Consider the following 10,503-nt stretch of genomic DNA (forward strand, 5'->3'; position numbering starts at 1 on the left):
CATTTCCTGTAAGTCCCTAGGGAATAAATTTCCCAGATCAATGGATGCCACTAGCAGTCGCTGGAAGCTCTGCTGCCCTAAGCAGGGCTCGGAGGCGGTGTTTTATTGAATCTGCCATGCCTCCTGCTTGTCGCAATTATTCCCCGTTTGAGCAAGGACCCCAATTTTTCCTGGGCTCTGATGCTTTGGGCGTGGATCTCTGTGATATAACGAGTAGGATGAGGCTGGGATTTGGGTCACCACCGGGTGCAGGTGCTGCCGTAACCTCTCCATCCCCAGCACGTGGGGGCAAAAAGGCTCTGATCTGGGGGTGGAGGTGCCGGGGCCAGATGCAGGGTGTTTGGCTGTCTTGGGCAAAGCTTTTCTCTCCCATGGAGAGTTTCTGCTTTCTTCTGTGCTTCCCTCCACCCGTGGCACAGCTTTCCCTGCTCTGGATGGACCTTTTGGCTTGGCAGCCGGGATTCATTGCTGGGAGTCCAGCCCATCCTTCAGGTCATTTTGGTTGTGGAAACAAGTGGGCATCAAGTCCTCTTTTCCCAAACATGCTTCAAACAAAGCAAGAGGCTTCTGCCTGCCCTTGCTCACGTTTCTGGGTGTTTTTTGCCAGATTTTGCTGCGGGCATTGTCCCTTTGTTGGGGCCCGCTGAGCTTTCCCAGGGATGCTTCTTGCCCTCCGAGGTCCCAGCTGGAATCTCTTGGAAACCAGAGATGCTTCTGGGTACAGAAAAGCTCCTGGCTTTGGCACAGACAGTGAGGGCTGAGCATCCCCCCTCGGAACTGCTGCCGCTTGGCTGCTCCCAACCGCATCCCAGCAGAGGGGAAGGGTCCTGGGCTGCACCTCTTGAGCTGCTCCTGCAGCCAAACACCAGCCTGATCCGAATTAACCTGGGCAGGAAGAGGATCCGGGCAGATTTCCATCCTGGAAAGGAAATAAATCCCCGTACGTTCGCAGCCATCAGCCCCTGTCCAGCTCGATCCAAGGCTGCTCTCTGCCGAGCTCAGACCTGCGGCTGAGATTTATCGGCGCTTGGACGCAGCTCTCTCCTGCTGTGTGTCTTCCAGGGGCTACTTGAAAATGATTTCTTGCCTTCGCCTTCTCACCAGCTCTGCGGATGGTGTTTACTAAGTGTATTTTAATGTGTTCACCTTTCACCTCCTGACTAGACGGGTATCGATCCAATATAGATCCCAGGGAAAGCTGCGGAGGGGACGGGTGCTGCAGCCACCCCTGGGGCTGGGGAGAGGGGACGGTGGCAGCTGGGACGAGCACGTGGCAGGGCTCAGCACGGTGAGGAAGATCAGTTCCTCATCTCGCAGCCCTATTTGCTCACGGGATGCTCTGCCGGATGGCAGCGGGCATAACCACTTGGGAAAATACACTCGTGGAGCTGGTTTCTCCAAGGTTTTCCTGGAAGGCCAATGTGCTTCTGTGCCCAGAAGATCTGCTGGAGATGTTTCCTTTATTCCTCAGGCACCTTTGATAGGCAATATTAAGGCAGGCTTTGTGAACTGGCGCAGAGAAGCAGATGTGGGGTGAGGGCAACGCACGCGATGGTGCAGGGGTATGGGGACACCACTGAGCACGGTGATTCCTTTTGTGCAAAAAGCTGCTTGCTGCCTCAAACCTGGGCAAATGGGTTCAGTCCCACTGTGTGCTGGGCACGTCATCCTGTAAAAAGCAACACACCGGGCTGCGGGAAGCCCTGGCTCTCCCAGCCCTCGGGAGCAGGGGCAGCGAGCAGCTCAGCCCAGCCCCGCTCCTATCGCTGCCGAGCAAGAAACATCTGTGGCCGTAAAACCCGGCCAGGGAAAATGGGACGTGCTAATCTCAGGCCCGAAACTGGGAGCGATGGGAGGTAAGAGAGGGAAAAGAGGTAAAAGCTGAGATGTCCCAGCTGTTGCCTGCGCTTTCTAACGTCACAGGGAGCAGGCGTTTGTTTGGGGGAGCGGGAGTGATTTCGTGTCTGAGCTCTTTGCCGTCCGCGGGGGCAGGTGGAGGGGAGCAGGACAGGCTCTCCCTAGGGGATTTTTCCTCCGTGTCCCCTCGAGTCCTCTCCTGTGCCTGCCCAGACGGCACAGCTGGATCGCAGCCCCCGTGGCCCATCCCGCAACTGATCGGGGCCAGGGAAACCTCGGGGTTTCTTTTCCGAGCTGCCTCAGCCCTTTTGCAGGCTCTCACGGCCTCAGCCCCGATCACGGCTCCGTGCTGCAGGGAGCCGGCGGGGAATGCAGAGGGCAACGCTCCGCAACCCGCCCGCTAATCCGCCCCAGATAAACAGTGCTCAGCAGTGTCACGGGAGCAAAGCCAGGCTCCTGCGGGGATGGGACCGACAGCCGCCCCGCAGGGGTCCCAGAGGCTTTATCCCAGGGGACTGAGCTCGTGGCAGGGTCCCTGTCCCCGCAGCATGGGGCACCCCCTCTTGGAGCACCCTTGAGCCTGGAGCCCTGCACTCGTTTTTTAACTTCATTGCTCCTCTTCTCTCTCTGTGGAGGCAGAGGAGGTGGAAATGTCTTTTTTTTTTTTTCCTTTTATTTTTATTTTTTCTATTAGAGCTTTTAATGCTGTTGCAAACGTGGGGCTGGAGTTGCCCAGGGGGGCGCTGAGCTGGTTGGGGAGATGGGGAGAGACAGCTCTGTGGTGGAGAGGCGGCGGAGATGGTTGTGGGATGGAGAGGGAAGGGAAGAGAAGGGACCGAGCACACCGCAGCCACACACTGGAGCATCCCAGCCAGGCAGAGGTGGCCGCATCCTGCTCTGGCTCCCAGGAAAGCTGGGCAGCACGGAGCCGAGAGCTAAACCACGAGGTCGTCGGTGCAAAGGCAGCGCTGGAGGCTGGACTGGCTCTGAGTTGGTCAAAAATGTTCCTCCCTCCCTCTTTTTTTTTTCTTTTTTCTTCTTGTAAACAGGAAGCTGGGGTTTCATTTCACCCCAAATCTTTGCAGAACGTGTCTGTTTTTATAGCAGCCTTTATTTATTTGTTTCTTCCTTTCGTTGGGAACCGGAGAGTTTGCAGCTGATGGAAAGCAGGGGAAGTGTCGGCGGCTCAAATCCCAAACTCCAAGTACGAGCGGTGACTTTCACTGAAAACCCAAAACCTCCTCCCAAAGGGGAAAGACGGGGAACAGGGACGGAAAAAGGGATAATGTTTCCTTCCGTTCCCACTTGAACCTGCGCTGGACTTTGTTTAAGACGAGGCGATGATTTACCCGGGATAATCCCTGGGTCCGGGGGGGATGATTTATGGAGCAATAAAACCAAGCAGAATTGTCTTCATCACAGGTTTTGGGTTTAATTTCTCACTGGAAAAGCTCGTGTCCATTATCTTCCTTCCCATAAAAATCCCAGCTGAGCAGGAAAGCTTCTCACAGCCTCCCAGGCCCTCCCTGGGGGGTTTTGCACCACGCTTGGGGCTGCGTCCCCCGCCCCCCCCAGCCTGACCCTGCTCACCTGCATCCGCTGCGGGATGGAGCCAGGTGTGGCCAGAGCTTAATTGGTTTTAAATGAACGTGGGGGAGCCTGAAAGGTGAAAGGAGGAAAAACTGGGGGAAAATTGGCTTTCTCGGTTTCTTTGGGAAATGCTCGCTGCTGCTGGGAGGGGAGCAGGTCTGTGGGTCTGCTTTAATTAGGGGTAATAAAGCTGTGTTTTCCTTTCCCCCAAGTCCCAGGGAAGTGTGGTGGAACTGGTTTAATCCACTGCTCGTCCAGTTAAGCCTTCTGCCAGCCGAAACATCCGAAGAGCAGAGAGCGGATGGGAGAGCAGAGCTGGGAAACCCGGAGATGCAGCAGGTACGGAGCAGGGTGCTGGGTGTCGGGGTCCCGTGCTGCCAGCGAGGAGGGGAGGAAACTCAGCTAATAAATTCATGCCAAATCTTCCCAGAGCTCTGCAAGTGCATTGATGTCTTTGGGACAAGACCCCACTGCTGGGTTTTTCCATTTCACCTGCTAAGGCTGCCGGAGGTGCTGTGCTGGGGATGCCCGTGCCCAAACCCTCGGGGTCTGCAGGATGCTGCTCAGCCTTCAGAGGGAAGGGAGCTGGGGAGCAGCATATTTTGGGAGCACCAGGAAGGTGATGGGGGACGTTCCCAGTCTCTTCCCACTCCGGATAAAAACCAGGAGCTGTAAAAAAGGAAGATTCTGCTCGGCTACAGTAGAGGGGAAAGCACGTGGGGTGACGTGGTGTTTGACCAGTGCTGAAAGCCCGTCAGAGACACGGCGTGGGGAGGAGGAGAAGGACAAACAGCTGCTTTGCTGCTGCCCCGCAGGATGCTGCCTCTCTGCCCAGTTTGGGGCTAAATCCTTCCCATCTGTAGGACAAAAGGCCCGGCTGTGGGTCCAGCGGGTCCTGGTGCAAGTGTGGGGCTGATCCTGCTGCATGGCTGGGGCAGAGGATGCTGCTGGCAGCACGGATCCTAAGCTCCTTCAGTTCAGCGGGCGTTTGGGGGCTGAGAGCTGAAGTGACGGCCTGAAATCCAAGCACCTGTGGGTCCGGAGGCAGCCGGCGTGAATCCCTCTTCCAAAACCCTTCATCTTACAGCTCAGGCAGCGCCGACCCTTTTCCAGTCCCAGCATCACCCCTTTTTTTGCCTGTGTCAACAAGAGCCAGGAGCGAGCGAGCCCCTGATGCTGTCACATCCTTGCGCGGTGTTCCCCTGCAGGCTGAGCAGCCGGACGTGTTTTAATTAACGCGATCACGAAATTGCCTCTCAGGGCTGAATTCAAGAGGCAGGGTTGGGAGCAAGCTGCTGCTTCCCCGCCGTGCCCAGAGGCAAGCGCTGAGCTCCGGCTCACTGTCCACAACCTCCCCGGGGCTCTTTGCAGCGGCCGCCGTGGCCCAAAGGGTGGTCGGAGCTCTGGCAGAGGGGGTTTGTGTCGCTTGAATCGTTTCCCATCTGATTAAGGAATGAGAAGTGTGACAGCGGGCACTAGGAAATCAGCATCTCTGGCCTGATCTTGAGAAGATTTGCATCCGGAGGCAGGAAGCAGCGTGCCCTTGCAGCGCTCGCGCTCTGCTGCTGCTGCTTCATTCCTCGGCCAGTTACAGAGGGGGAGAGGAGTCGAGGGGCTGGGGAGAGATTTCTCAATCCCAGATAAAGCTTTGAGGTCATTTTTCAGGTCCCTGCTGGTGTGTCCTGCTGCAAGAGAAACACAAAACCATGTGAAATGTGTTTATGTTAAACTCTGTAACCAGCACGAAACCCAGACCGGATTTCTGCAGGGGTGGTGCTGAGCTCGCGCCTGCCCAGCCTGGAAGCCTCAATTAGACCTGAGTTCTTCCCTCTCCCATCTATTTATTCATTGCAAACTCCTCATACACTTATTTTTGAGAAGTTTTTGGGACCTGAGGCACCTGCCGGATGAAATATTTCCTATACGACGCTTCCTTCACCTTGCTTTGCTCCCCGTGGCTCCCAGAGCTGTGCCGTGCCGGCCAGCTGCTGGTCCTAGGGAAAATGCTTGCTACGAGCAAACGTTGCACAGCTGTTTCTCACTACAGAATTCTTCGGAGGTGGATTATTTGTCATTCCCCAGCTTAATAATAATAATCCGTTAATGCATTTTTGTCATCCACTGGGGGAACAAAACGCTCCCATGTGTTTTTACGGCCGCGGTGTTTTCCATGCACGCACGCGGAGCTGGAGCTCGCCCTGTGCACCCTGTCCCGGCTAAAAGCACCGAGCAGCTCCCGCCGTGCCGAGAATTAAGTCTTACAACATGACAGGGTGGGTCAGAAGTGTCTTAAAACCGCCGACTAACGAGCGTGTAAAAAGAGATGTAAAAGGGGAGGGAAAAGTGAACGTTTCCGACGTGCCGGTGGCCGTGGGGACCCCACTCACTTTGCGCTCCCTGGGAATCTTGTGAAAATATTTGCTTTGCGCTCAGCGCTGGATCCGACGCCGTCTCGCCGGCCGGGGGGGCTGCGGTTGGCTCCGTGCACGCTCAGCGCTTCACAGCTGGCAGGCAGCAGGCAGATGGCCTCATCCTGCTCCAGATGTGCTGCACGAAGCTGCACCTTTCGTCCTCCCCCTCTCCCGGGCTGTTCCCCTCTCTGCTACCTTCCCTTCCTCGGGTGGCAGCTCTCTGTGCTCTCCTGCAAGCAGAAATGGGGTATTTTGCTTATTTTTTTGTTGTTTCCTGCCCTTTCTGCAGGTTTTCAGAGCCAGGCGGGGGCTGAGGACAAGGGTTTCACTCCACACCCCGCCGTAGGATGCTCCTTTGCTCCAGCTGCCACCAGCCCATGGGCTGAAAGAACCGCAGCGTGGTATGATTACAGCCTGGCCAAAACCCTCTCCGACAGCCCGGGACGGAGCAGGCTGCGAGCCCAGCAGTGGCTGCAACGCGGGGAGCCCTGGCAGAGATGCTGGTGGGAGTGGAGAAGGCTGAGCCAGGGCAGTTTGAAGCTTGCAGTGTGTCCCGGGGTGGGTTGGGACCTCATTTGGGTTGCTCACACGGACACAGCACCCCGGGGAGCAGAGGAGCAGTGGGTGCTCAGCTCTGCTTTGCTCCGTGCACGCAGCCAGCGCCGTCCCCACGTGCTCCCCACGCGGCTGGAGCCAAACCCTGAGTCACGGCCACCCACGCTCCCTCCTGCCTGGGGACCAGCTTCAATCAGCACCGGATCAGCCTCGCGACCAGCGCTTTGCAGCCAAAACGCTGACGTTCCCGGGGCTGCGGCCAGGAAGGTTTGCAAGCCCTACCTCGAGTTCCTTGCTCGGGCAGAGGTTTTTGTGCTCGGCCTTATGCAAACCTCCCTGTGCCCCGTTTTGCCCCCCTAATCCAGCCGGCAGCACCAGCAGGTTCCAGCCTGGTCGCAGCGAGGACGCGAGCGTTAAATTTTGGAGGTGCAGCTGGGACTAAGGGAGGGCACGGGGTTGTGGAAACCCCCTCGGTGGTCATCGCTGAAGCTCTCTCTGTGGTGCACAACTTGAAATGAAGGCTCGGATCCACCGAAATGCAACCTGCTGGGAGCTGGATGCAGAGCAAGCATCAGTGCCAAAATTCGGGCAACTCGCTGTGCTTCAAGGAAATTAAAAGGCACTTGCTCCGTTTTTTGCTTATCCAAATGCTCGCAGCCTCAGCTGACCCGGTGCACTGAAGGAATCAGCGTTTTCAGCAGGCTTGGGCTTTGATTTGTTTCTTATGGCTTCCTGTCCTGATGTGAAGGAAAAGTTATTTTGGGAACCTCATGAATGAAAACCAAGAGGTGACCGAAGCACCAGCAGGGCAGGCGGGGGCAGCCAGATACAATATTTCTCCTACCCGCAGAAGAGATGCTCCGGAGGCTGTTTGCCTTTGATTCCTTCTCCCCAGTGCAATGAAGAGCAATTATCCTTCCCATAAAAGCCTCCTTCTTTCAGGGGACTTGTAGTGACTTCAAAGAAGGGGCAGGTCTCTCTCGGGAACAAAGTCGTCGTTTCAGTGGGTTCCAGGGCTCTGAAGAAGAGCTCCGCGTCGTGCTGCCTGCCTGGACCTCTGCTCCTCTGCTCCTGCCCCATCCTGCCAGGTTTGTTCAGGGCGAGCATCCCCCAGGGAAGATGCTTTCCCTGTGGTAATCCCATGCTGCAGGACCCTGCTTCAGCCAGGCTGGGACCCAGAGCATTGATGCTCCCCTTGCTTTGAGATGCCCGCAGGGCTTGCTGCGTCCCCCAGTCCTCCGCTGTCAAAGAGGTTGGTGGAAAAAGCAAGAACTCACCCGCTCCTCCAGCTCCCATGTCCCAGATAAATATTGCTTCCTCTTCTGGGGAAAATGCAGCGTTCCTGGAGCTGAGCTTGGCCTGGGCTTGGTATGTCAGAGTGAGCAGTGCTTGGTTGGAGCGAGGCTTTTTTCTTCCCCAGCCCCTATTCCGAGCCTCCAACAGTGTCAGGAAACCTTTCCCAAAAGCCAAGAAGCTCTGCAGTGGCCAGTGGATGCTTCTCATCCTGCTCTGGCAGAGCCCCGGTCCTCCTTCCCGGGGCCAGGCTCCTTGGGCGAGGGCCGAGGAACATTTTTGGGCTCGTTCCTTGCAAACCAGAGCAGCGTGCCAGGAGCTGCGGTGGCTGCAGGCAGCAGGCTGGGCTCGGGGCTGGTGGGCACCGTGTGGTGGTGGGGACAGCCTTGGAGGAAGGAGCTTGTATTTAAACACTGGAGCAGCTCTTTGGGCAGCAGCTGGATTTCTCGAGCTCTCAGCACAACTCCAGAACCGACAGGATTGGAGCTGCTGCACCCGCTGCCAGCTGCCCCACGGGACGGAGCGTGCCGGAGGTGTCCCCATCTCATCCCTCGCCTGCAAAAGGACAATGAGGAGGCTTAGGGGAGCACAAAGAAGCCATGCAATCCTCTGTGGAAGGGGAGCAGCGGCAGTTTTGCTGGAGCCGGAGCTGCCCGGGGCTGTGCTACCCCACGCAGAGACGGGAGGAGCAGCTTGAGTTGCAAACAGGCAGAAGGCACTAGAAAAACGCTCCGGTTTCGGATGTCCTGAGCGCTGTCTACCTGATCTTATCTCTCTGGGCAGGAGTTATCTTTGCTCTCCAGGCCGGCAGGGAGAAGATGAAAGCGCCGTGGGCCGGACTGCGTCCCCGTTTGGGAGCCCCCCCCTGCCGCCAGCCCCTTTGTCCCAGGGGTAACCGAGCCGCCAGGGGGGCAGCCGCAAGAGACGGTGCTGGGAGGGCGAGATGGGTGCGATTTGGTAACCCAACCCCTGCCTTTCATCCGGACAAAGGCGGCCCCGAGGTGTGGAAAGCCCCGTGCCCAATCTCGTGTCCCCGTTCCCACTTCTCATTGTCCCCAGGTTGGGTGCAGGACGCCTCCGCTCCCCCAGCTCGCCCCTGCTTTTGTGCTGATGCTCTGCAGCTTCGACCTGCCGCTCAAAGCCAAAATTCCCGGTCGCAGGATTCAACCTCTGCTCCTCCCCCACCTCCACATTTTGGTCTCCATCCTCAGATTTCAGAGCCCAGTACATTTTCCCAATATACATTTTTCTCCCACGTCCCGTCTCATTCCCGGTTTCCATTCACTCCGGGAGCAGAACGCCGGGTGTGAGAGGGGGATCAGGCAACGAGGGGCTGGGATGCAAATCTTGGCAGAAGCCCACAGCCCCTCGTTAGGGGTTTCTGGCTCCCAGCGATGCTCCGATCTGCTAATTGAGTGCACGCAGCCCCAGCTGAGCGCCGGCTTCCAGCTTGTGCATCGCTCATGCCAGACGCACGGATGCGGGGGATGCACATCATCCTCGGGTCATGTTTGTGGGGAAGAGCTGGGCCGCTGAGCAAAGCCAGCCCTGCATGGTGACACCACAGGCATCGGCCCCATCTCCCTCCTCCTCCTCCTCCTCGTGCAGCTTCATTTCCCTGGAAAAAAAATGCAGGGAAGGGGACAAATAATGATGGAGCTGGTGGCAGAGCCCCGCTGGCCCCAGTGGGATGCTGGTGGGGGGACGGGAAGGGAAAAGGAAAAGGGAGGGGGCGATAGGGCTGGGGAGTGCTTGCTGGTGGGGATTAAAGGCTCAGTCTTGAGTCGAGAGAAGGAAATGAGAATCAAATCAGCTTCTAGTGCCTGCTAGACCTTGGGGAAGGATTTATGGCCAGGGTCAGGGCGGCAGTGCAGCTGGCAATGGGACCCTGCCCAGCCCCGGGGCACCCTGCAACGAGGGAGGGTCCCTGGGGGCGATGGGGGGCACGGTCCCTCCTTGCTCCTCTCCCACACTGCTGAGGGCTGGAGGTGGTGCGGGAGGGATGGAGAAGGGGGTGAGCACTCAGCTGCGCTCGGTAGGGCCACCCGCAGCCCGCTGCACCCTGAGGGAGCAGGTACGGTTGTGGGGGGGCAGAGGGATGTCCTGGAGCAGCACCCCTGGGTGCCTGGGGGGGGGGGGGCTCAGAGCTGAATCCCAGGGGCTGGAGCAACGAGATAGAGCACGTCACCTGCTCCCTCTGACATACACACCTTCCCCTTCCTCCCAGGCAGCTGTGTTTGCAAGAGCAGCGCCACGTCCCCCTCCTTCCCCGCTCCCTCCCTCCCCAAATCCCACCTTTCCTGACCCCCATCCATCACTTCTCTCTGCCTCCATCCTCTTCTCCCCCCTCTGCCCCTTCCCTTTTTCTTTTTCCTGTCCGTAATCGTTCACTCAGAGGGATGCTGAGCTGAAGGAGGCTCGTCCTCCCCATCACCCAGTGGCGCAGGAGATCCAGGCAGCGCCGTGCCCCCCCCCCCATCCCCACCAGCACCCTGGGGTGTCCTGGGGCTGTGCCCCCCGCACCGCAGCGGGGTGGCAATGGGGCGCCTGGCAGGAGCCGCCTGTAAAACGAAGAAAGTTAATCATGGAGATAATTGAAACCAGCGGCAGCGGCTGGAAAGCCAGCGGCTTTTTTTTCTGAGCCGAGGGGAGGAAGGAAGGGGGTGGGAAGCCGGGGCTGGGGTTTGGGGTTTGGTGTTTGTGTTTTTTAAGCCACGGAACAAATCCATATGGTTGCACAGGCAATTCCCAGGAACTCTTCGCCTGGGTTCAATCACGAAACGTTTCAATCCTTACA

At 57.8% G+C, this 10,503-nt stretch overlaps 1 long non-coding RNA gene across 1 annotated transcript; it reads left to right on the forward strand.

The window, feature by feature from the left end:
• The first annotated feature begins 229 nt into the window (after positions 1–229).
• LOC136786840 (uncharacterized) lies at positions 230–10,503 on the forward strand. The gene is made up of 2 exons (XR_010826294.1): positions 230–3,786; positions 6,148–10,503. It is a non-coding gene; the product is annotated as an uncharacterized lncRNA (long non-coding RNA).

Source organism: Anser cygnoides, chromosome 22, assembly GCF_040182565.1.
Source record: "Anser cygnoides isolate HZ-2024a breed goose chromosome 22, Taihu_goose_T2T_genome, whole genome shotgun sequence".
In the NCBI taxonomy this organism is placed as follows: Eukaryota; Metazoa; Chordata; class Aves; order Anseriformes; family Anatidae; genus Anser; species Anser cygnoides.